Genomic DNA, 23,708 nt, shown 5'->3' on the forward strand with positions numbered 1-23,708 from the left:
AGATCCTCTAGAGAAGGGAATGACTACCCACTCCAGCATTCTTGCCTGGAGAATTACATGGACAAAGGAGCCTAACAGGCTATGTACAGTCCATGGGGTCATAAAGAATTGGACACGACTGAACAATTTTCACTTTAGCTGATTAGCCATCACCACTAAGTAATCTAGAATCTGGAACAAGCACCACAGAGATGAGTTAACAGCTGGAATGTGTCCTATATTGCCATCAAATCCATAATGAAGGCAGCACCAACATCCTGGCCCAATCACTCTTGCTGCCAGAATCTAGAATGTTTTATTTTCAAGTCTCCCAACAATTCTGGGTTCTTAAATAAATTCCTTGTTTATCTCATATATACCCAGAATTTATTTCTGTTTAGAAATAATTCAAATAATAAGAGTGTTCTTCTTAAAACCATTATTGTGGATTTAATCAAAACACTACCTAATTCTTAATACTGCTTGTGCAACTTTATACCTTCATTAACTCATTCATTTGGAGCATTCATATATTGTGCATCACTATGATTTGGTGTCTATATATATATACATATATATATATAGCATGGGTTTTACTATTAGGCTGAGCTTACCTGGTGGCTCAGCAGTAAAGAATCTGCCTGCAATATAGGAGACCACTTCCAATACTGGGGACTCAGGTTTGATTCCTGGGTGAGGAAGATCCCCTGAGAAGGAAATAGCAACCCACCCCAGTATTCCTGCTTGGAAAATCCCATGGACAAAGGAGTCTGGCAGGCTATAGTCCAAGAAGTCGCAAGAGTCGGACACAATTTAGCAAATAAACCACCACCACCACCACCACTATTAGGCTGGTCTGAGTTTAAATTCTGACTTCAACAATTAACATGTAATTTTCAGTAATGTGTGGCACAAATAAATACTTTATTTTGAAACTCACTGTATAAGAGAAACAAGTTTGAGACCAGAAAATGCATCACGAGCTCTGCCTCTAAGCAACATTGTAATTTAGGATAAATAATCAGCTCTGATCTTATTAACTTCATCTCTGCTAAGTCGCTTCAGTCATGTCCAACTCTGTGCAACCCCATAGATGGCAGCCCACCAGGCTCCCCTGTCGCTGGGATTCTCCAGGCAAGAACACAGGAGTGGGTTGTCATTTCCTTCTCCAATACATGAAAGTGAAAAGTGAATGTGAAGTCGTTCAGTCGTGTCCGACTCCCAACGACCCCATGGACTGCAGCCCACCAGGCTCCTCCATCCATGGGATTTTCCAGGCAAGAGTACTGGAGTGGGGTGCCATCACCTTCTCCAATAAAGAAAGTGTTGTCCAGGATGATTTTTCAAGCTCATTTATAGTTCTAAAATTCTATAATTCACATAAAAATCCATTTCAAGTTTCAAAATTGTGACTGTATTTTGCAATCATTCCCTACGTGTTTGTATATTTTTGTGCAGAGGTACCTGATGTTTTATATAAGCTCATTTTTGGGTCAGTTCCCCCAAAATACCAGTATCATAGCATTTCATGGAACAGGCAATTTATGCCTAGAGGGATAAGCAGCTTACATGGCTCCCAGACCCTGCAAGTCTGGGTCTACTGACCACACCTCTCAGAACAATCCTATGTGCCATTTTTTTTTTTTCCTTTTTTTTGGCTTGGAACTTTCTATGTTCCCTTGTGTCTTATCTGATTTGTCTTTAATTGACAAGTGTCAATTTACTTTATATTTCCCCAAGGAAACGTTCTTAAACCTCTCCTATCTCTCTTCCTAACCAAGGTTAGGCTTCTCATGATGGGCATTTTCAAATACTCTACTTTTGTGTAGCAGTCATCCCAACTGTATCTCAAAAATCATTTTTATCATTGCTACATTAAGCTCCATGAAAGCAAAGTCTTGTTATTAACTATATTTCTAGTACTTTACACTCTGCCAAGTCCATAGTGGGTACACAATTTGTTGAACTGAAAAAGTGAAATTTACTTCCAAAACAAGCCTGGATGTCTGATTCCAGCTTCCAGCTCTCACTACTCAATTGTGATGATTTACACTTTAGACATGTATCTTGTGCAATAAAACCTCACTGATATTTGCCATGATTTTGGGTTACAGTTTATTTCTTTCCCTAGTGTCCCAGGAATCACATATGATATATCTTGGCCAGTATCTCACCTTGCAGCTGCCTTCACTATTCTCCCAGTGGCAAGCTCATCCATCTTTTGATAATTTGGGTAGGCTATCATGATTCTGTTTTGGATAATTGATGACAACATAACATGTAAGGACACCCTGGGGTTATGAGCCAAGACATGGGAGCATTTCCAGACTCTATTACTCTAATTAAAAGAATAACTCTCTAAGGGTAGAATTCACAATTCTCAGGAACTGGTCAGTGACATTGGCATTTGACTAAGGCCCATGGATAATGCAAAAATGAAAGCCAACATAAATCATCTCTTTATAAGAAAATGAACAGCATTATCAAGGAAATAAAAAGTGCATTTGTAAGTGCTTAAAGTGCCAAATAATTTTTAAGCTTCCCAAATATTTGTAAACAACTAGAGGGCCTGATATTTTATAGGTACTCAATCAACATTACCAAATGGTAGATTGACTAAGATAGATATACTTAAGAGAGCTATTTCTCTACTCTGTATCCCTTACTGATACTAAAGTCTTATATAAAGAGTATTAATTTAATTCAAAATAGTGAATGAAAAGAATAAATGTTATAATAAAAGAAACAATGTCCAAGATACATACAAATGTCATTAAAGTGCATAAAACACTTTCCGTCTCCAAGGATAAAATGAAGTGCATCCCATCTAGGTGACTAAAATGATAATGGTAAAGTGCCTGACACACAATGTGTCTGTGTTCATTCATTCATTGAAATGTGATCCTGATATGTTTTACACTTGGGAGAGCTTAAGAGTTCACTCTCATGGCTCTACCTCTTCCATTCCAATGTAAAACAATGACAATTAAAATGGAGACAAACAGTAATTAGCTTGCAGTCACACTCAGGCATAGAATAACCTTAGCAAAGCAGAAATGCAGAGAGCAAGGTGGAGACCTGATGGCCCCTGGTCCGTAAACTAGCAGGGAGAGCTAGGTATTATCTCACACTGGATAATGGGACTATAAGTACCCGTCTGGAGGGGATAACTCCCCTTTTTAAAGGCTAGAGCTGAATTCAGTTGGAAGAAGAACTTGAATCAAGCTATTAATACCAACTGTGATATTACTAACATGACTTTCTGGGTCTCTAGTTTCTGTTAACATCATGTCTGTCTGTTGAACTCCTATTTTGTTCTTATAGTCTCACCATTTTCTTTCTCTCTCCTTTTCATGAGAGTTTTCCTCTCACTCTTCTTCCCATATCCATCTTTTCTCCAGTCTCACAAAATTCCTCACACTTCCTAAGAGGGAAACATAGATTATTATTCGACTCAGGAAAATTAAAATTGTGAAAACATTGGCCACAAAAGAAAATATCAGAATTTATGTGTAAAATCAATTTATTTTTTGTAAAAAAAAAAACTTACTAATGAACCAAATTTTGTTAGTAATTTGAGCAAATATTTGCAATAATGAAAATAATTTTATTTAATTAATTATTTTTTTCACTTGACCCTTGTTGATTATCTATTTTATGTATATAGAAGTGTATACATGTCAATCCCAAACTCCCAATCTATCCCTAAAATTAGTAAAATAAAAAGTGTTTAGCTATGACATATAGAAAATTAACCAATAAAATAGAGTGATGTAATCCTTTCTGGAAAAAAGCTTTCTAGATAATATTTATTTTAATTTATACATTTAGATTAAAATGTTTCTTTCAAAGCACTCTCAGGGTTAAAATATTCTCAGCTTGAAATGACATGGAAAACTATCACTCAAGAATCCATAGGAATTACTCAAAACTTAACTTTAGGAGTCAAACAAGATGACCTCTATAACCACTTGTACTTGTGAAACTTTGCTTTTCCTATTTCCCATTATTCTAATAAAAAAGTTTTTCAGTAGTTAAAAATACAATGATGTTCTTTAGTAAATCAGTACATTTTAAAAACCCAGGCATTTTATTTTTAAACTCCCACAGCTCGGTGGTGTGTCTTGAACACAGACTGATCTTTAAGGAAATTATAAACACATGGGATTTTGCAATCAGTTTCTCAAGCTGAGATTGTCTCCACTTAGAGTTAACAGAAAAAGCTGGTCTGGATGAAGCACAAGTTGGAATCAAGATTGCCAGAAGAAATATCAATAACTTCAGACATGCAGATGACACCACCCTTATGGCAGAAAGTGAAGAACTAAAGAGCCTCTTTATGAAAGTGAGAGAGGAGAGTGAAAAAGTTGGCATAAAGCTCAACATTCAGAAAACTAAGATCATGGCATCTGGTTTCATCACTTCATGGCAAATAGATGGGGAAACAATGGAAACAGTGGCTGACTTTATTATGGAGGGCTCCAAAATCACTGCAGATAGTGACTATAGCCATGAAATTAAAAGATGCTCATTCCTTGGAAGGAAAGTTATGACCAACCTAGACAGCATATTCAAAAGTCGAGACATTACTTTGCCAACAAAGGTCCATTTAGTCAAGGCTATGGTTTTTCCAGTAGTCATGTATGGATGTGATAGTTGGACTATAAAGAAAGCTGAGCACAGAAGAATTGATGCTTTTGAACTGTGGTGTTGGAGAAGACTCTTGAGAGTCCCTTGGACTGCAAGGAGATCCAACCAGTCCATCCTAAAGGAGATCAATCCTGAGTGTTCATTGGAAGGACTGATGTTGAAGCTGAAACTCCAATACTCTAGCCAACTGATGAGAAGAGCTGACTCATGTGAAAAGACCCTGATGCTGGGAAAGATTAAAGGCAGGAGGAGAAGGGGACAACAGAGGATAAAATGGTTGGATGGCATCACCAACTCAATGGACATGAGTTTGAGTAAACTTCAAGTGTTGGTGATGGACAAGGAGGCCTGCATGCTGCAGTCCATGGGGGTCACAAAGAGTCAGACCCGACTGAGCAACTGAACCGAAACTGAACTGAAAAGGGAAAGTAGTATATAATGGAAAGAAAAAAATAAGTTCCCTTATATCTTCATTTCTATTTTTAAAACTGGTATTTTTTTTTTATCAGATCACAATTGCCTGAAAATGTTCATTCCCAGTGGAGAAAATAAGAATGTTTCAACCTTGTAAAGATGCATAGTTGCTCAAGCCAGAGTTCGTTTTCCCTACTGGGGAGATTGAGGTACATGATTCAATCAGGCTATCAACAAGGCCCAGCTGTGTTGATGTGTATCAAACACATGCCAGGAAGGCTGGGTGCTCCTTAGATTGGTTATAGATGGTGAAAATTTTCCTTTCAACTTAGAAAAGGAAAAAAATTTGCCAACTATTACTTCTACTTAGGAAGTCATTGAATAGACGTTCTGCTAGTCCTTGAGAGGAAAAAGAATAAAAAGCCCAGATTTACCTGGAAAGAAAAGCCAGTTATTTTTTCCACTCCATATCAAAATTAATGTATATTCAAGAACATGCTCAAAACATCTTCTTTCACACTTCAGAGAAAAAACATGGCCTTGCTAAAAATGGATATGTTCTGCAGCCTTACCCCTTTGGGATGTCCTTCTGGTCTTGTCAATCCATTGCTCTCCTTTTGATGTTCTTCTTCAGTCACCACCCCTCATATCCCAGAAGCAATCTGCATCCTTTTATGGTTACATTCTTTTTTGTAAAACAAGGGAAAGTCAAATATCTAAGTGAACATATCTTATATCAGTTCAGTTCAGTTCAGTCGCTCAGTCGTGTCTGATTTTTGCGACCCCATGAATCGCAGCACGCCAGGTCTCCCTGTCCATCACCAACTCCCAGAGTTCACTTGGACTCACATCCATCGAGTCAGTGATGCCATCCAGCCATCTCACCCTCTGTCGTACCCTTCTAAGTTTCTCAATATAGCAATTGTTATTTAGGTAAGGATTGGATTTTTAGTTGTGTTGTATTTGTAAGCAAGGTCACTGCTGGCTCATGATGGAGAAGGACATCTCAGTATGTCCAGGTTCTTTCCTTAAGCAAAGCATTTTTATGAGAAATGTTACATAAGTGGAAAATGTAAATGTGTAGATGACTCTCTATAACCTTCTGTGCAAGGTTAGTGGATATTTTCAGGTACTTAGATAACTGGCTCACAGACAACCATTATTTATTTTGAAAGCAAAAGATTCTCTCACTGAACATACTTTAAAGACAATCAGAGAAATCTATATTATCTTTACATCTCCCACAACTGAAATTATCATAATTCTAAGCACATTATATGGAAGAATGGATGACTTTTACCGGTCAAGGCTATATCTAACTGCCAGAAACAAAAAACCTGATGAAATATGATCTAAACAAGTAGAAAGTTTATTTTTTCCTCACAAAGACAAACGCCTCCTAAGAAATAGTTCCGGAATGATGTGTTAGTTTCAAAAAGTAGTTCAGGGGTGGTGTGATGTTACCATAATGAAACTTACATATCTTCTAATCTTTTTCCTGCCCCATCACCCTTAGTATTTGGCCTCAGGATGGCAGCAATGACACTCTGTCTATGTTATAGGCAAGAGGAAGTGCATAAGCAAAGAGCAAAGGAAAAAGAGATCCGAGTCTCATTCTGGCTCTCTTTATCTGAAATGCAATAGTTTTCCTAACAGCCTTAACCAGGATTTCAACTTTTCACTTACATTTCACCTGCTAGAATGAAGGTCTCATGACCAAACCTAGCTTTAAAGTAGCAACTGGGGAAATCAAGATTTTATTCATGCATATCACCTCCTTCCAAACAAAACTGAATATGAAAGAAGGGCATAAAAATGACATAAGACTCAAAGGAAAGAAATAAGGAAGGAAGGAAGGAAGGAAAGAAAGAAAGAGAAAAAAAAACTGAATAGAATGGGCAATTAAAGATGAGAACTGTCTGGATAAAGATGACTGATGGGTGGGTGGACAGCAGGTTGGAAAAGCATGCTTTAGTATGGCAGAGAAGACCCTCATCATCTTGTCTCAGAGGCTCAAATGTATCTGCATTTTACTGAAGAAGCCATGTGTGTGATTGTTGACACATACATTTCCCCATACCTGGAATATCCATTTCTTCCTTGTTTGTTACAAAGATTTGCCGTGAGGACTCAGTTCAGGCGTCATCATATCCACGTGGAAGACTTATCCTGCCCTCTCAGAAATGTGTTAATTACCTACTAGAAAGTGAGCTCACTGAGGACAAAAATTGATTTATTTTCCTTTGTATTTTCAACTTTTGTATCAAGGTTTTCATGGCTTGTGTGCATGCATGATAAGTCACTTCAATCATGTCCAATTCTTGCCACCCCTGTAGACTGTAGCCTGCCAGGATCCACTACCCATGTGATTATCCAGGCAAGAATACTGGAATGAGTTTACAGGCCCTTCTCATTTTACGGTTTCAGCTCAGTTCAGTTCAGTTCAGTTCAGTTCATTTGCTCAGTCATGTCTGACTCTTTGTGACCCCATGAATCACTTACTTGGTTCCAATTTCATATCTGGGGCACAAATGTTACATGTTTCTGGTTATATGTGTGAAAGAATAACTATTTCACATCATCTGTTAGAGCTAGAGAACCTGCTAGAAAGCTTTCTCATTAGTGTTGAAGCAGCTCAAATATATGAAATAATGGTAATCAGTGCTCCAGGGTTACAATTGATAGAGTAAATTTTAAATAAACAAATAGTTTAGAGTCGTGAAAAGTAATCAAATGTTCAGAAAAGCTAAGTCCTCAAAATAAGAATAGCGAGTGCTGTGCTGAATGAGTAGATACACGCCTCGCTTAAAGAACTTAAAATGCAAGGATGTTTAACCACTGTTCTGGGGAAACAAAACTCATCAGTGGCTAAATTTGATCACTATGCCAACGGTTGGTAACATCTAGCAAAGGATATTACCATTAAAATTTTAGCCCAACGTTCCTTTAAAAGAAATCCTCTCAATCTCATAGACCACATATTATAAACAATCTCAGAAAACGTGCTCAAAAAGATGCTTACTTTTACTTCTAATAGAATCCTGGTGAACTTTCTAAGAGAAATCACTTATAAATCACATATCTGGGTCACTGAAATATTTTTTTTTTACTATTGAGAATTGCTGGGTACAAGACAAATTTTGAAAGGGATTTGCAAAATAATGTGACATATTACAGAGGCTCAGGAATGATTTTTACATTTTAATTTTTTTAGCATTTTTACTTTATATTGAAGTATAGAAGATTAACAATGTTGTGACAGTTTCAGGTGCATAGTAGAGCAACTCAACCATATCTATACACATCTCTGTTCTCCCCCAAATTCCCCTCCCATCCAGGCCGCCACACAACATTGAGCAGAGAGGAATGATTTCTATTCAATGCAGGAATAAATGAAGTAATGACTCTAATTTAGTTTTCACAACCAGGGTCAGTCATACACTGAGTACCCAGAAGTACATAACATCCCTTAAGTATTTGTTTAGTTGTGAATGGCATTAATGAGTAAAAAAAATGAATTAATTTTTTTAAGTCTGTGGCTAGTCACATACTAGTCAATCTCACAAACATTCATGGTACCTGTGATAGCTTAAAATGCGGCTTCATTTCTTTACCTCTTTCAGAAATCACACTCTCTCATGGCCTCACTAGAGTGAGAGACACTTTCCTGATCCTTTAACTGAATACCAAGTTTTTGATTTGCTTTGGCTGGTGGCTTGAGGACAAAGGGCATTATGCCATTTATGATCATAGGTAAACATTTTCTGTGCTTTCACTCCTTTCTTTGTATCACAGATATTTGTGGGGGTGGGGGGAGAACTTAACTAACATGTAAAGGTTCAATCAGTTTAAGGAAAGGATCTCTTTTCTTCTTTTATTTTGGATTTTAAGGAAATTCAAGCCACATTTAAAAAAATTCTAACATAAATACTGATGCTGGAGTCCCATTAAAGAGCTAATAATACTTTCAGTAAATTTTGTTTCCTATTGAAATTTATTGTGAAGCTTTTTCCATGAACCATATTATTTGATAGGCAAGAGATTATGGAAAATAATTTTAGAGAATATATGAAAAATTAATGAGCTTAATTTATTCTACATTTTTCACCCTAAAAATACCAATGCCCTCTAAATATTCTGTACTTTTTCAAAAAAGGACATTAATTCTTCTGTTACATAAAGGATTTTTTTTCACTGGCCACTTTGATTCAAAAAATAATATATGAGGGGAATGGAGTTAGCATTCTATGAGAAAAATTCAATAGAAAGCATTGTGTAGGGTATTTTATTCTATTCCTTACTATAAATAATGCTGAATGAGAATTATTATTTGAAACTGGAAACTTGAGGCTCAAAGAGTTTAAGTAAGTTGCTCTAAATCATGTAGTTAGGAAAATACACAGGTGAGATTTGAAACCAGAGCTGTCTGACACAAAACGTTTGCTTATTTAACTGAACTACATCATAATGTCAGAAAATGAATTGGGGGTGAAAGGATAAATAAATTTAAAGTAAAGTAAATCACGCCAGATTATTTATTGACTATACCAAAGCCTTTGACTGTGTGGATCACAATAAACTGTGAAAAATTCTGAAAGAGGTGGGAATATCAGACCACTTGACCTGCCTCTTGAGAAATCTGTATGCAGGTCAGGAACCAGCAGTTAGAACTGGACACAGAACAACGGACTGGTTCTAAATAGGAAAAGGAGTACGTCAAGGCTGTATCTTGTCACCCTGATTATTTAACTTATATGCAGAGTACATCAGGAGAAACGCTGGACTGGAATCAAGATTGCCGGGAGAAATCTCAATAACCTCAGATATGCAGATGACACCACCCTTATGGAGGAAAGTGAAGAGGAGCTAAAAAGCCTCTTGATGAAAGTGAAAGCGGAGAGTGAAAAAGTTGGCCTAAAGCTCAACATTCAGAAAACGAAGATCATGGCATCCGGTCCCATCACTCCATGGGAGATAGATGGGGAAACAGTGTTAGACTTTATTTCTGGGGGCTCCAAAATCACTGCAGATGGTGATTGAAGCCATGAAATTAAAAGACGCTAATCCTTGGAAGAAAAGTTATGACCAACCTAGATAGTATATTCCAAAGCAGAGACATTACTTTGCCGACTAAGGTCCGTCTAGTCAAGGCTATAGTTTTTTCTGTGGTCATGTATGGATGTGAGAGTTGGACTGTGAAGAAGGCTGAGCACCAAAGAATTGATTCTTTTGAACTGTGGTGTTTGAGAAGACTCTTGAGAGTCCCTTGGACTGCAAGGAGATCCAACCAGTCCATTCTGAAGGAGATCAAAGCTGAAATTTCTTTGGAAGGAATGATGCTATAGCTGAAACTCCAATACTTTGGCCACCTCATGAGAAGAATTGACTCATTGGAAAAGACTCTGATGCTGGGAGGAATTGGGGGCAGGAGGAGAAGGGGACGACAGAGGATGAGATGGCTGGACAGCATCACGGACTCGATGAACGCGAGTCTGAGTGAACTCCGGGAGATGGTGATGGACAGGGAGGCCTGGTGTGCTGCGATTTATGGGGTGGCAAAGAGTCAGACATGACTGAGCGACTGAACTGAACTGAAATCATGCCAGAAAGAATATAATCTCCACTGTAAGGTTTTTGGGAAAAGAAATTCATTAGGAATGAAACTGGAAACTCTCAACCTGTATTCAGAAATAAGGAATAGAGGAAGATATTAATATTTGAGGTTTCCCTTGTGTCTTGGTGGAAAAGAACTCACCTACAATGCCAGAGACACAGAAGACATGGGTTTGATTCTTGGGTCAGCAAGATCCCCTAGAAGAGGAAATGGCAACCTACTCAAGTATTCTTGCCTGGGAAATCCCATAGACAGAGGAGCCTGGCTGTCTATAGTCCATGAGGTTGCAAAGAGCTGGACACGACTGAGCATACATCCACACATATATTAATATTTCGGATGAGAGATTCCCCAGTCCAAGAGGTTTATGCTGATGGGACACATGTTCTCCAACTCCAGAAGTTGACAAGTTGACTATCAGCTATAATGCTATGTCCCATGGTGCAGGAGACAAAGTGAATCTGGGTGATACCAAGATGTAGCCTTAATAATGTGCATCATCCAGTTGGAGAAGACATGCACTTTTACCATTTTTAATAAAATATATAAAAGAGAATGGAATGAGTTTAGGATTACAACTCTGTGAATATTCACAGAGCAAATCTTCTAGTATGATCATCACTTAAGTCAAGAGTAAGAGCATCACCACCACCTGGAAGTCTCTAGTGGGTGTTCTCCCCCATTCTTTGTCTCTTCCTCCTTTTCAACTACTAACTTTGCTTGTGTAACCACATTTCTGATTAACATTTCTGGTTTTTTTGAGGTTCATTTACATTGAATCATATAGTATGTTTTGTGTCTGGCTTCTTCACACAATATTACGTTTGTGAGATTTATTCTTATTTTGTGTGGCAATTCATTCTGTCTGCTGTATAGTGTTATATGGTATAAATTAAAAAATAATATATGTATCCATTCTAATGTTGATGGCAATTTTTAATAGTACTTGCTATTATGAATTATTAAAATTTTAATACATTCATTTTGGTGCATATACATGTACATGTTTTTTGGGTAACATTGGGAGTGAAATTATGGGGGGAAAGCATGTATGTGTTCAACTTTAATAGACAACAACAAGCAGCTTTTTTCAAGTATTTGTAACATCTGAGCTACCATAATAGAACAGGAGAGAACCAGTTAGCCCACATTTATGGAAAAATTTGCTCTTTTAATTTTTAGTTTGAAAGTTTTGGTGTGTAGCCCCATTTAGGTTTTCATCTGAATATCCCTACACCTTTGTTTATGTTTATTAGCTGCTTAGATAATGCCATCTTGAAAGTATATTTTCATCTCACTTGAAAATTATTTCAGTTGTTTTTTTCTCTCTGACTTACAGATCTGTATAAGTTTTTTAGACATTCTAGATCACTTTGATAGTGACATTATTTGAAATTGTTTTCACCAGGTCTGTGGCTGTATGTTTACTTTCTTTCTTGGGTCTATTAGCAAAATAAATTTAATAGCCAAATTTATCAATTGTTTACTTCATGGTTAGTGTGTATCGTGTCCTATTTAGGACAGCATTCCCTTTCCCCAAATCATGATGATACTTTTCTGAATTAACTTCTGGTAGCTGTATTGCTCTCATTAGAGTTTAGATCAACAATACTTCTAGAATGGTTTTTGTATACTAGATGAGATTCATGTCTACTATGGACAGTCAATTGGCCCAGCACCATTTATTCAAAAGATTATCCTTCCTGCCACTGCTTCTCAATGATACTTGTGGCATAAATCCAAGCATTTCATTAAACTGAACTCACTTCGACAGATCTATTTTATCATTCTAGTGCTGATATGGGCTACCTGGTGGTTCACACAGTAAAGAATCCTCCTGCAATGCAAGAGACCTGGGTTCAATCCCTGGGTTGGGAAGATCGCCTGGAAGAGGTCATGGCAGCACATTCCAGTATTCTTGCCTGCAGACTCCTCATGGACAGAGGAGCCTGGCGGGCTACAGTTCATGGGGTCGCAAAGAACCAGTCACAACTGAGTGACTAAACACAGAGCACTGTTGATACTACATTCTTTAAATACCATATTTTTATAATATACAGGGAAATAAGTCTTTCCGTATTTAATTATCAGGTTTGCTTTTTTCCATTCTGCTGTCTTGTGTGTTTCATTTTACATTTTAATATTTTTAAAGTTTTTAGACAATCAATTTGGAAATAATTGACATCCTTTCATTACTGATTCTCCTAACCCATAACATAAAATGTAGATGTGAATTTTTAATGTAGATGTATTTTTTTCTTTCAATTATATTTTATAGTTAACTGTACTGAAGTCTTCTACCTATTTTATCTTGGGTATTTGAATTTTCATACTGCTGTAAATAGTATCATTCAAATAGAATTCTCAGAGTGTTGTTAATGGTATTTAGTTATATACTTGATTTCTAAACATTAATATTATATCTAGCAAATTTGATAAATTCTCTCATTAGTGTTAGTAGTTTATGTGTAGCTCCTTTTGGAATTTTCCATGTATGATATAATTGTCTACAAATAATAGCAGTTTATTTCTTCTTTGCCAATGCAATATGCTTTCCTTTTCTTTTTCTATCTTTTTCTAACTGGCTGGGAGATTCAGTGAAATATTGAGTACAAGTTGTCATAGGTAGCCTATTTTTCTCATTTTTCTAATTGAACACCTGACCATTATGAATCTTTATGTTCTTTTTTAGAGTCTAAGGAAAAAGAGTCCCTTATGAATAGTTGTCCAAGAATTATTTTTTTTTCTTTAAATTTTAAATAGATGTTGAGTTCTTGCAAATGTTTCGCCTAATCTTTTGAGATGATCATTTTATGTTTTATTAAATTATTGTGATAGGCTACAATGATTACATTTTTCAATATTATCTTTCAGACCTAAAATAAACTCAACTTCACTGTCATTATTTACTTTCCTTCTATATCACTGGATTCTATTGGCTAAAGTTTGAGGCAAAAATTTTTATGTTAATGGTAACAGTGACATTGTTTTCTCTTCCTGTAATGCCCTTCAAAATCATGACCTAGTAAATAAATTAGTGCATATTTTTTTTTAATGTAAAAGGAGACTTTGTGTAATTTTCCTGTCCTCCTGTGATATTAGGAAGAAGTCACAGTGGCAATCATCTGTGCCAGCTATTCTGTCTGCCTTATTTTATGGTTTGTTTTAAATGGGAAGATTTTTTAATTATGGATTCTACTTATTCACTAGATAGTAAATAATTAAAATTTTCTTCTGTGTCAAATTTGATAAGTTGGGCTTTTTTCTAAGAGATTGTACATTATATCTACATTTCCAAATTTTATTGACACAACAGTTGTTGACAATATAATATTAACTATTTACTTTGGCCACCTCATGCGAAGAGTTGACTCATTGGAAAGGACTTTGATGCTGGGAGGGATTGGGGGCAGGAGAAGAAGGGGACGACTGAGGCTGAGATGGCTGGATGGCATCACTGACTCGATGGATGCGAGTCTGAGTGAACTCCAGGAGTTGGTGATGGACAGGGAGGCCTGGCGTGCTGCAATTCATGGGGTAGCAAAGAGTCGGACACGACCGAGTGAATGAACTGAATGTTAAGTGGATCTGTTTCAACACACCACTTTTTATTCCTGGTTTTTGCTGTTTGTACCTTCACTCATACTCTTTTACTCTTTTTGCAGTGACTGATGTTACCAAGAGTTTATCAACTTCTATTTTTTAGAAAATCAGTTTTGGGCTTTGCAGATTGCCTCTATTACAGATTTCTTCTTCATTGATTTATCCTTATCAATATTATTTGTTTTCTTTTGCTTTTCAAATTTTCTCTTTTTTCAATATCTTTGGAGAGATAGTTACAATTATTCAGCAACTCTGCTTTTCTAACATGTATCTGCTGCTGCTGCTGCTAAGTCACTTCAGTCGTGTCCAACTCTGTGTGACCCCAGAGATGGCAGCCCACCAGGCTCCCCCGTCCCTAAGATTCTCCAGGCAAGAATACTGGAGTGGGTTGCCATTTCCTTCTCCAATGCATGAAAGTGGAAAGTGAAAAATGAAAGTGAAGTCGCTCAGTAGTGTCCAACTCCTAGCAACCCCATGGACTGCAGCCCACCAGTCTCCTCCGTCCATGGGATTTTCCAGACAAGAGTACTGGAGTGTGTTGCCATTTCCCGATTAGCTTTGGTTTTTGTTATAGCTTGGAAATTTTTATATGTCACAGCTTCATAATCTTTCATTTCAAAATATTTTTCCTTATTTTTTTTACAATTCTCATGATACATGGATTATTTTTAAATGCATTTCTTACATTCAAAAATATGGGAATTTTCTGGTTATAGATTTCTATTTTAATTTTAATGGGGTAGATTAAAATTCTAAACTCTAAAATCTTTCAATTATTCAATTTTGTTGTGGCTTACTTAATGGATTAACCAATAGTCAATTTTGTAATCCATATTGTAAATATTTCATATGTACTTCAAATATCTGAAATATTTTTCCAGTTATTGGTTGTATCATTCAACATATTTTGATTAAGTCAAGTTTCATTTATTGTGTTATTTATATCTTCTTTACTGTTAAGAATTTCTTTTTGTCAACTAGTTCTATGAGTTTCTCTGAAGTATGTAAAAATGTTCCACTATGGTGGAGAATTTGTCCATTTTCCCTTTTATTTTTTATCTCCTCTGTTTTGTATAATTTATAATTTTATTTTTAGATACATGCCAACTCAATATTGTAATTTTTTCTTCAACGTTTACAAATATCATTTTAAAATACCCATCTTTATCTCCATTAAAGCTATATAAGCTTTCTTAACTCACAGAAAGGGTCTTTCCTGGAGGCTCATATGGTAAAGAATCTGCCTGCAATGCAAGAGACCTCAGTTCAATCCCTGGGTTGAGAAGATCCCTTGGAGAAGGGAATGACTACCCACTCCATTCTTGCCTGAAGAATTCCAATGAACAAGGAGCTTGGTGGGCTACAGTCTGTGAGGTCACAAAAAGTTGGACAAAAGAAAGCATGCCAGGCAGTCTGCACCAGCCTCTATCCTTCTCAGAACTCCATAACTGCTGGGGTCCAGCCCCAGTGGATCCAGGGAAATTCGAAGCGGGGATGGCATAGGCGAGGAAAACTTATTTATTTATTAATATAAGATTAGATTAGGAAGAAATAGTGTAGTAGGAAAACTAAGTGGAGAAAAGAGGCTGAATAACTTGGCTTCTGGGGAAAACCACTAAAATCTTAGGACAAGAGATTTGCACCATCTACATTGGGCCACAGGCGCCCACTTGAATATCGAAGGATGCCCTGCCTTAGGCTCCCTTTCGCACGGGTCTTAGAAGCCAGGACAAGTAAGTAGATGTGGTGAGCTGCCCCGCTCCAGGTGGGAATACAGCCTGAAATTAGAGCAAAGAGGAGAGGGAGGGAGAGGGAGAGAAAGAGAGAGACAGAGAGACATGGGGGGAGCCAGATTTCCAAGAAACTAGGCTGAGAGACTAGTCCGAGAATCTGGTCCATCCTTTATTGTTCAGAAGGCCTTTTATACTTTTGATAATGCATGGAGATCAATGGGTAACACAAAGTTATGCAGTATTAGCAGCCCAAACTCATCAAAACCAGGCTTTTCTCTCTGCATACCTAGTTGTATACACAAATCTTAGGTGATTCACATCATCTTCCAACCAAAAGGGCCAATTAACATTTTACAGTCCTTTTCTGATAAGGTTTGTCAACCAGAAGACTTATTTGTGTTGTTCTTCCCAAAGTCTGGTGCCACTCTCAGAAAGCGCTAAATAAAGTTGCATTCTTACATAGCAAAGATACAGCAATTTCTAACAAGTAAAAGGAGTACAGTGATTTATAACAAAAGAAAAGTAATTAACTCAAAAGTAGTGTTGCTAACATCAAAGCTACTATATATCTTTTTCCATATCCCATTTACATTGATTAACATCCTCCCAGGTGCCTAAAAGATAAAGAATATGGAGGCCTGGAGGCAATCATTGAGTCAACAGTGAAAACCCGTCACCAAAATGATTTTTAGCTCTTTAGAAAAGGCTCTGTATCTTTAAGATGCTTTTAAGCTTTGTGCCTCTCTTGGTTGGGGGCTGTAAACAATTCTCAAGCTATAAAAAGTCCAGGGGAACTTGTTAGGCAAGCTAGAGAGTTATCAGAGAGGGTTTGAACTGAAACATTCCTTTCAAATGCAGAAGACTAAAGCCCTGAGTTAACTTTCTCCAGAGAATGTCAGAAGAGTGGAAAAATGTACATGCTCAGGAAATACCAGGGGAAAACCTGAGGCCTGACTCGCCTTGCCCATCAGGCCTCTGCTGCATGACCTTGTCACGGGTGGAATTCCTCACGCTGGCTCCTGGCACATAACAACACTAGTAATTCCCTAGCCACCTTGAATCCTTCATCCTACCAGAGTTTGTTCATCCTGAGCTTCTCTGACTATACTGCAGGATTATATGGCTGGAGGGAGGTGTTACTAAAGAGTGAAGCAGGCACATGCATAACAGTACAAGTCTCTCACGCACTGGTCAGGACTTCTCTTGCTGCAAGAATTTTAAGTAGCAGCAAATGCTACTATTTTAAGTAGTATTTATCCATTAAGTCCATAAGTATTGTTGTTATTGTTTTGAATCCTTAGTCATATATCACTCTATCATCTTTCTAATTATGTTGAACTTCCAGGATGATGTGGATTTGAGGTGATTAGATAATATCTCAAAGTTCCTGATAAATTTGTGGTTCAGCTGATTGCCCAGGCTCTACTCTTCTTATGGACATTTTCAGGATCTGATGATAGTTACTACGCTACTATTGTTATCTGAGTTGACCCTATGAATATTTTTCATTTTTGAAAACTCTCAGGGTCCCCTCCCCTTTTGAAGTACAGGTATCAGATGGTCTACCTAGCTTATGTTAAAGCATCCCTCAAGTATTCTTTATGGCAACAGTAAATACTCTCTTCATCTGAATTTTTCCACCTGTTTTGGTTAGTGATATCTCTTTTATGAGAGATTGTGTCACAGTTACTTTCAACAGGATCCCAGCTTGAGTTTAAAGTTTTTCTGAATTAGGATTCAACTTTTTATTATTATTATTATTTTTATTTTTAAATTTTATTTATTTTTTATTGAAGGATAATTGCTTTACAGAATTTTGCTGTTTTCTGTCAAACCTCAACATGAATCAGTCATAGGTATACATATATCCCTTCCCTTTTGAACCTCCCTCCCATCTCCCTCTGCATCCCACACCCCTAGTTTGATACAGAGCCCCTGTTTGAGTTTCCTGAACCATACAGAGAATTCCAATTGGCTATCTATTTTACATATGGTAACGTAAGTTTCCATGTTACTCTTTCCCTAAATCTCACCCTCTCCTCCCCTCTCCCCGTGTCCATAAGTCTATTCTCTATGTCTGTTTCTCCATTGTTGCCCTGTAAATAAATTCTTCAGTACCATTTTTCTAGTTTCCATATATATGCATTAGAATACAATATTATCTGTCTCTGTATGTGTTTAGGATACTTATAAGCTAAGTCTTTCAGGGCTCTAGTTATATAACAGAAGATAAAATTCTGGAGAAAAACCTTTTCTATGAGGGAAGAAGAGATCAAGTTTACAAACATGGTATAAGTACCATGCGCCTGCAGCAGAGTGAAGCAGTAAGCAGTGCTGGTCCTTTCAGTCATCTACTGGACCAAATCTAAGATGCATGCCTGAGATCAAATATTTAGCTAAGAACAATGAAATATAAAAAGAACTCTTTCAGAAAGAACTTGTTCCAAAACCTTCCACAGAGATGCCTAACTGGACAAGCTACATTGGGAGAATGTGTACTTGTGGAACCTTTGACACGGAGAATACAGAGCTTTGTTCTAAAAATGGGTGAGCATCAGCAGCAGCTGGTGTGGTACTTGGAAGGCAAGAAGCCATAGCAGTACTTTTGCAAATACTAATTCATAACTGTTGCATTAGGTTTTGTAGCTTTGGTAGATGCCATCACATAAGCCAGAGCAAGAGAAGGGAAATACTATTTATGCCATGGAATCGCCAAGGTAACTGGGCCATGGAGCACATAGAGACATTCCTTGGAGAATTTTCAAAACTTTCTGGGAGAATTTAAAAAGAATGAAGTTTTCAGAGCTGAGAGTTTATTACATCATAAATTTTCATTATATTATAATATTGTTGTTCAGTGGCCAAATCGTGTCCAAATCTTTGCAACACCATGAACTGCATATATGATGTTTTCGTATACTACACTATATTTAAATATGTCATATATTTAGTATTTTTATACACACACATTTATGGGCTTCCCAAGTGGCACTAGTGGTAAACAATCTGCCAACCAATGCAATGCAGAAGACGCAAGAGACGCGAGTTTAATCCCTGAGTCGGGAAAGATCCCCTGCAGAAGGAAATGGAAGTCCGCTCCAGTATTCTTGCCTGAAAAATTCCATGGACAGAGGAGCCTGGTGGGCTACAGTTCATGGGGTCACAAAGATTCAAATAGGACTGAGCATGCATGCATGTACACACATATACACATAGACCAAATGGATAGATAAATCGATTTGTATATATAGGATATTTTATATATATACACACTATAGATAACCTCTTCACCAACACACACATATACTTGCAGACACACTAGGTTGGAGTCACTTGGGGTATAGTTATATGTGCTTTAAACATTGGAATATCCAGGATAAGGGGCTAGCAGCTTCAAACAATTAAGATTAATGCCTTCTCCAGAAAGCTTATAAACTTACACTTTCATATTAGTATGTTAATGAGGCAAAAAAATTGAATTTTTCTTAAACATAAATCATACTGATTTTATGTGCATGTTGCCAATATTTAGATAAGAAATGTAAAAAATCAACTCCGTGTTTGCTTTATATCTGGCTTCTCTAAAACACAGGTTTGAAAACTGGATAAAAGTATAATAAAATAAACTGATTTATTTATGCCTTGTGTCACAATATCTTAGTATCTGATAACATTGGGATTATAAATATCACCCATCTACTAATTGAGTCTATTTAGAAGTGTAATAACTATATTGATCAAACAATGCTGCTGCTGCTGCTGCTGCTAAGTCGCCTCAGTCGTGTCAGACTCTATGTGACCCCGAAGACGGCAACCCACCAGGCTCCCCTGTCACTAGGATTCTTCAGGCAAGAACACTGGAGTGGGTTGCCATTTCCTTCTCCAATGCATGAAAGTGAAAAGTGGCTCAGTCAAATCCGACTCTTAGCGACCCCATGGACTGCATCCCACCAGGCTCCTCCGTCTATGGGATTTTCCAGGCAAGAGTACTAGAGTGGGGTGCCGTTGCCTTCTCCGAATAGAGTCTGTTTAGAAGTGTAATTACCATATTGATCAAACACTACCTGGCTTATTAGAGGTTGTAAGGGAGACCCTGGATGTTTAATTTTGCCTTTTTCATTTCAAATACTTTAACATTCAAAATGGAAGTTTCATGTAAAAAGAAATAAAAGGAAATAAAGAAAATAGAAGACAGGTTTTTTTTTTTACTTAATATACACTTACTTGCATATTTAAAACTACCCAAGCCGATCATTAATAAGACAATTCTATTAGAGACTAGATGTTAATAGAAAAAAATGTTTAGTTAATCATTCATTGTGATTAGATTTCACACCTCTAATTCTTTATCTCAAAACAAATGTTTTCTTTAATTTCTTCAAGAACAAAAGGAATATTATCATATAATATAGAATGAAAGTCATGATGTACTGCTACAAACTTTGAAAAGGAGTAAAACTCACTTAACAGAAAGAAAATAGAGCAGCAGTAGAACCATCACAAAGACTACTCAATATTAATTTTAACTTTCAAGATACTGTAAGTCAAATAATTTGCCAAAATATGTAATGACCACAGAAAATAAAATTTATACAAAAATGCTTGCTGCACCATCAATCACTTTCTCAGACATACTCCCCAGATTGTTAACAGGGGAAATTTTTCAAAGAAAACTGGAAAAGAGCAGAGTGATAGACTTCAGCTTGTACTTTGCTGACTTGAAGGGGCTTCCCAGGTGGCTCAGTGGTAAAGAAGCTGTGTGCCAACAGGAGACATGAGTCCAATCCCAGGGACAGGAAGAGTCCCTGGAGAAGGAAAGGGCAACTCAGGCCAGTATTCTTGCCTGGGAAATCCCACAGACAGAGGAGTCTGGCAGGTTACAGTCCATGGGGTCACAAAGAGTCAGACATGGCTCAGCAACTAATCAGTAGTAGTTGCTGACTTGAAGTTATAGATATGATTTTAAATTATAGAAAGTCCATCAAATTGTGCTAGAAAGGGATGTTGTGTATGTAGTGAGAACTCTGGGCGTGGACCTCATAGCTCTGTGGGGAAGGCTAAGGGGCCTTACACTTATGATGGCCAGAAATCATACGTGTTGAATCACAATCACTTTTTAACACACTGTGGAGGTAAGAGCTGTTTACGCTCAAATACCAATGTCCTCAGTATAGTTTTGGCGGATCATTACGTTCTCAAAAACAGGCTACAAAATATTAAGACAAACAAATGAACACAATTAAGTCTTCTCATATAATCCTCCAACTGTTTCCCATCTGTTAATCATGTCTATCTATGATTAAAGACTTGGAAAGCAAGAGACAAATGACCTAAATTTTTGAAATTTTCAATTACATTTGACAAAATATGGAGAGTATACCAAATTGCTCCTTTTTTCTCTTATAATTTTTCACAAGTTGATTATAATTTTAGTATTGTTCGTTGCAGATAATAAAGAAATCATTGAGGGGGGGGGGGAATGAGAAAAAATTTACTTGTAGTCCCATTACCCACAGAAATTCTCTGTTAATATCTTGGTGCATTTTTTGAAGTTCCACACCCACCCATCCATCACTTCTAGAAAAACTTGTTCAATTTTTTTTTGCTGTGTTTTTGTATAATTGGAATTACACTCAGCTCAGTTCAGTTCAGTCGCTCAGTCGTGTCCGACTCTTTATGACCCCATTAACCACAGCACACCAGGCCTCCCTGTCCATCACCAACTCCCGGAGTTCACCCAAACCCATGTCCATCGATTCAATGATGCCATCCAACCATCTCATCCTCTGTCGTCCCCTTCTCCTCCTGCCCTCAATCTTTCCCAGCATCAGGGTCTTTTCCAATGAGTCAGCTCTTCACATCAGGTAGCTAAAGTATTGGAGTTTCAGCTTTAGCATCAGTCCTTCCAAAGAACACCCAGGACTGATCTCCTTCAGGATGGACTGGTTGGATCTCCTTGCAGCCCAAGGGACTCTCAACAGTCTTCTCCAATGCCACAGCTCAAAAGCATCAATTCTTCTGTGCTCAGCTTTCTTTATAGTCCAACTCTCACATCCATACATGACTACTGGAAAAACCATAGCCTTGACTAGACGGACCTTTGTTGGCAAAGTAATGTCTCTGCTTTTGAATATGCTGTCTAGGTTGGCCATAACTTCCCTTCCAAGGAGTAAGCATCTTTTTATTTTTCACATATTATTAAATGTTCTTTGGTATCATAGTTATATAGTTGCATAATTATCTGTTTATGGCAGAGTTAACTCTTTATTAAATATGTATACTTCTTTTTTTTATTGTGTAGAGTTCCAAATGGAAACAACCCTTCTTACTTTCTTACATCTAAATTGTGTCATATGACTGAGTTTTGCCTGATGAAGTATGTACATAAACAATTCCCAGCTCTTCCCTCACCTGATGTATATATTTGTGTGCATGCTAAGTCACTTCAGTCATGTCCAACTCTTTGCAAACTTATGGACTATTGCCTGCCAGGCTCCTCTGTCCATGGGATTCTTTTGGCAAGAATACTGGAGTGGGTTGCCATGCCCTCCTCCCGAGGATCTTCCCGACCCAGGGATAGAACCCATGTCTCTTAGGTCTCCTGAATTGGCAGATGGGTCCTTTACTACTAGCACCCCTGGGAACCCCAATATACATACTTTATGTCAGGAAAAAAATGCCTTCCAGTCTGTTAATCCATTCTGGGACTTGGAGTTTATTGTTAGAGCAGAAACATAAATTTAATAAATATACTTTCATCTCTAAATGGGAAATATGTTAGTTCTTCTATTATTATTAAATGTGTAGTGATTCTTCCATTTTCATTACATGTCATTATAATTATTTTATTTACAGAGGAATCTTTGTGTATACATGTCTTATTGGGACACATTCCTAGAAACTGTATTGTTTCAATGAATGAACATTTTAGGCTACCAATACACATGGCCAACTGACCTCAAGAAAAGTTGAAAGAATGCCTGGTAAGAATGTGTAAGAATGCCTGGTTCCCTGAACACTCAATCTTTCCCAGAATTTGCCAAACTCATAGATAAAACATAATGTTTATATTTCTTATATTACACCTTAGGTTTTTTTCTTTCTTCCATTTTTCCTTTCCCATTATAAGTATGTATGTTTCCCAATTTGTGCTCAGATACAAGACTGATGTCTTTATACTGTATGCCCTGAGCCAAATTAGACCAAGACTGCCCACTGATCAATATAATCTGACTCATAAACTTGTGTGTTAGAGTTGTTTTTTCTGCTGTAGTAGATTTAGCATGCCAGTATGAGTCTCAGCATAGTTCTGCTATAGTCTATTCTTCCTGTCCTGGACTTGGGCCAAACAGTCTTTCCTTTAGATTATCAGTTGGGATAGAAGACCTCACCTGACGTCCAAGTCTTCAGGATGATTCCTTAACAACCTGTCTTACCTTTATAGTCTCTCTTCCCGGTGACCATGTATGGTTGCATACACTCCTAGCCAATTATTTCAATAAAGTTGCCCTATATAAGTCTTGTCACTACCGGAAGATACTTGATGCTTTCACATTCTTTCATTTACTCATTCATTTATAAGTGTCTCCTAAATTAGACATATGAGAGACATTGATGTTACCATAATAAATAAAAACTTGATTCTTTCCCTCACAAAGCTTAGAGTCTAGTGTTTGTGAAAGGATAGAGACACGAGCTATCAGAAGAAACATATT

The sequence above is a fragment of the Ovis canadensis genome, chromosome 2 (genome assembly GCF_042477335.2).
Source record: "Ovis canadensis isolate MfBH-ARS-UI-01 breed Bighorn chromosome 2, ARS-UI_OviCan_v2, whole genome shotgun sequence".
NCBI lineage: Eukaryota > Metazoa > Chordata > Mammalia > Artiodactyla > Bovidae > Ovis > Ovis canadensis.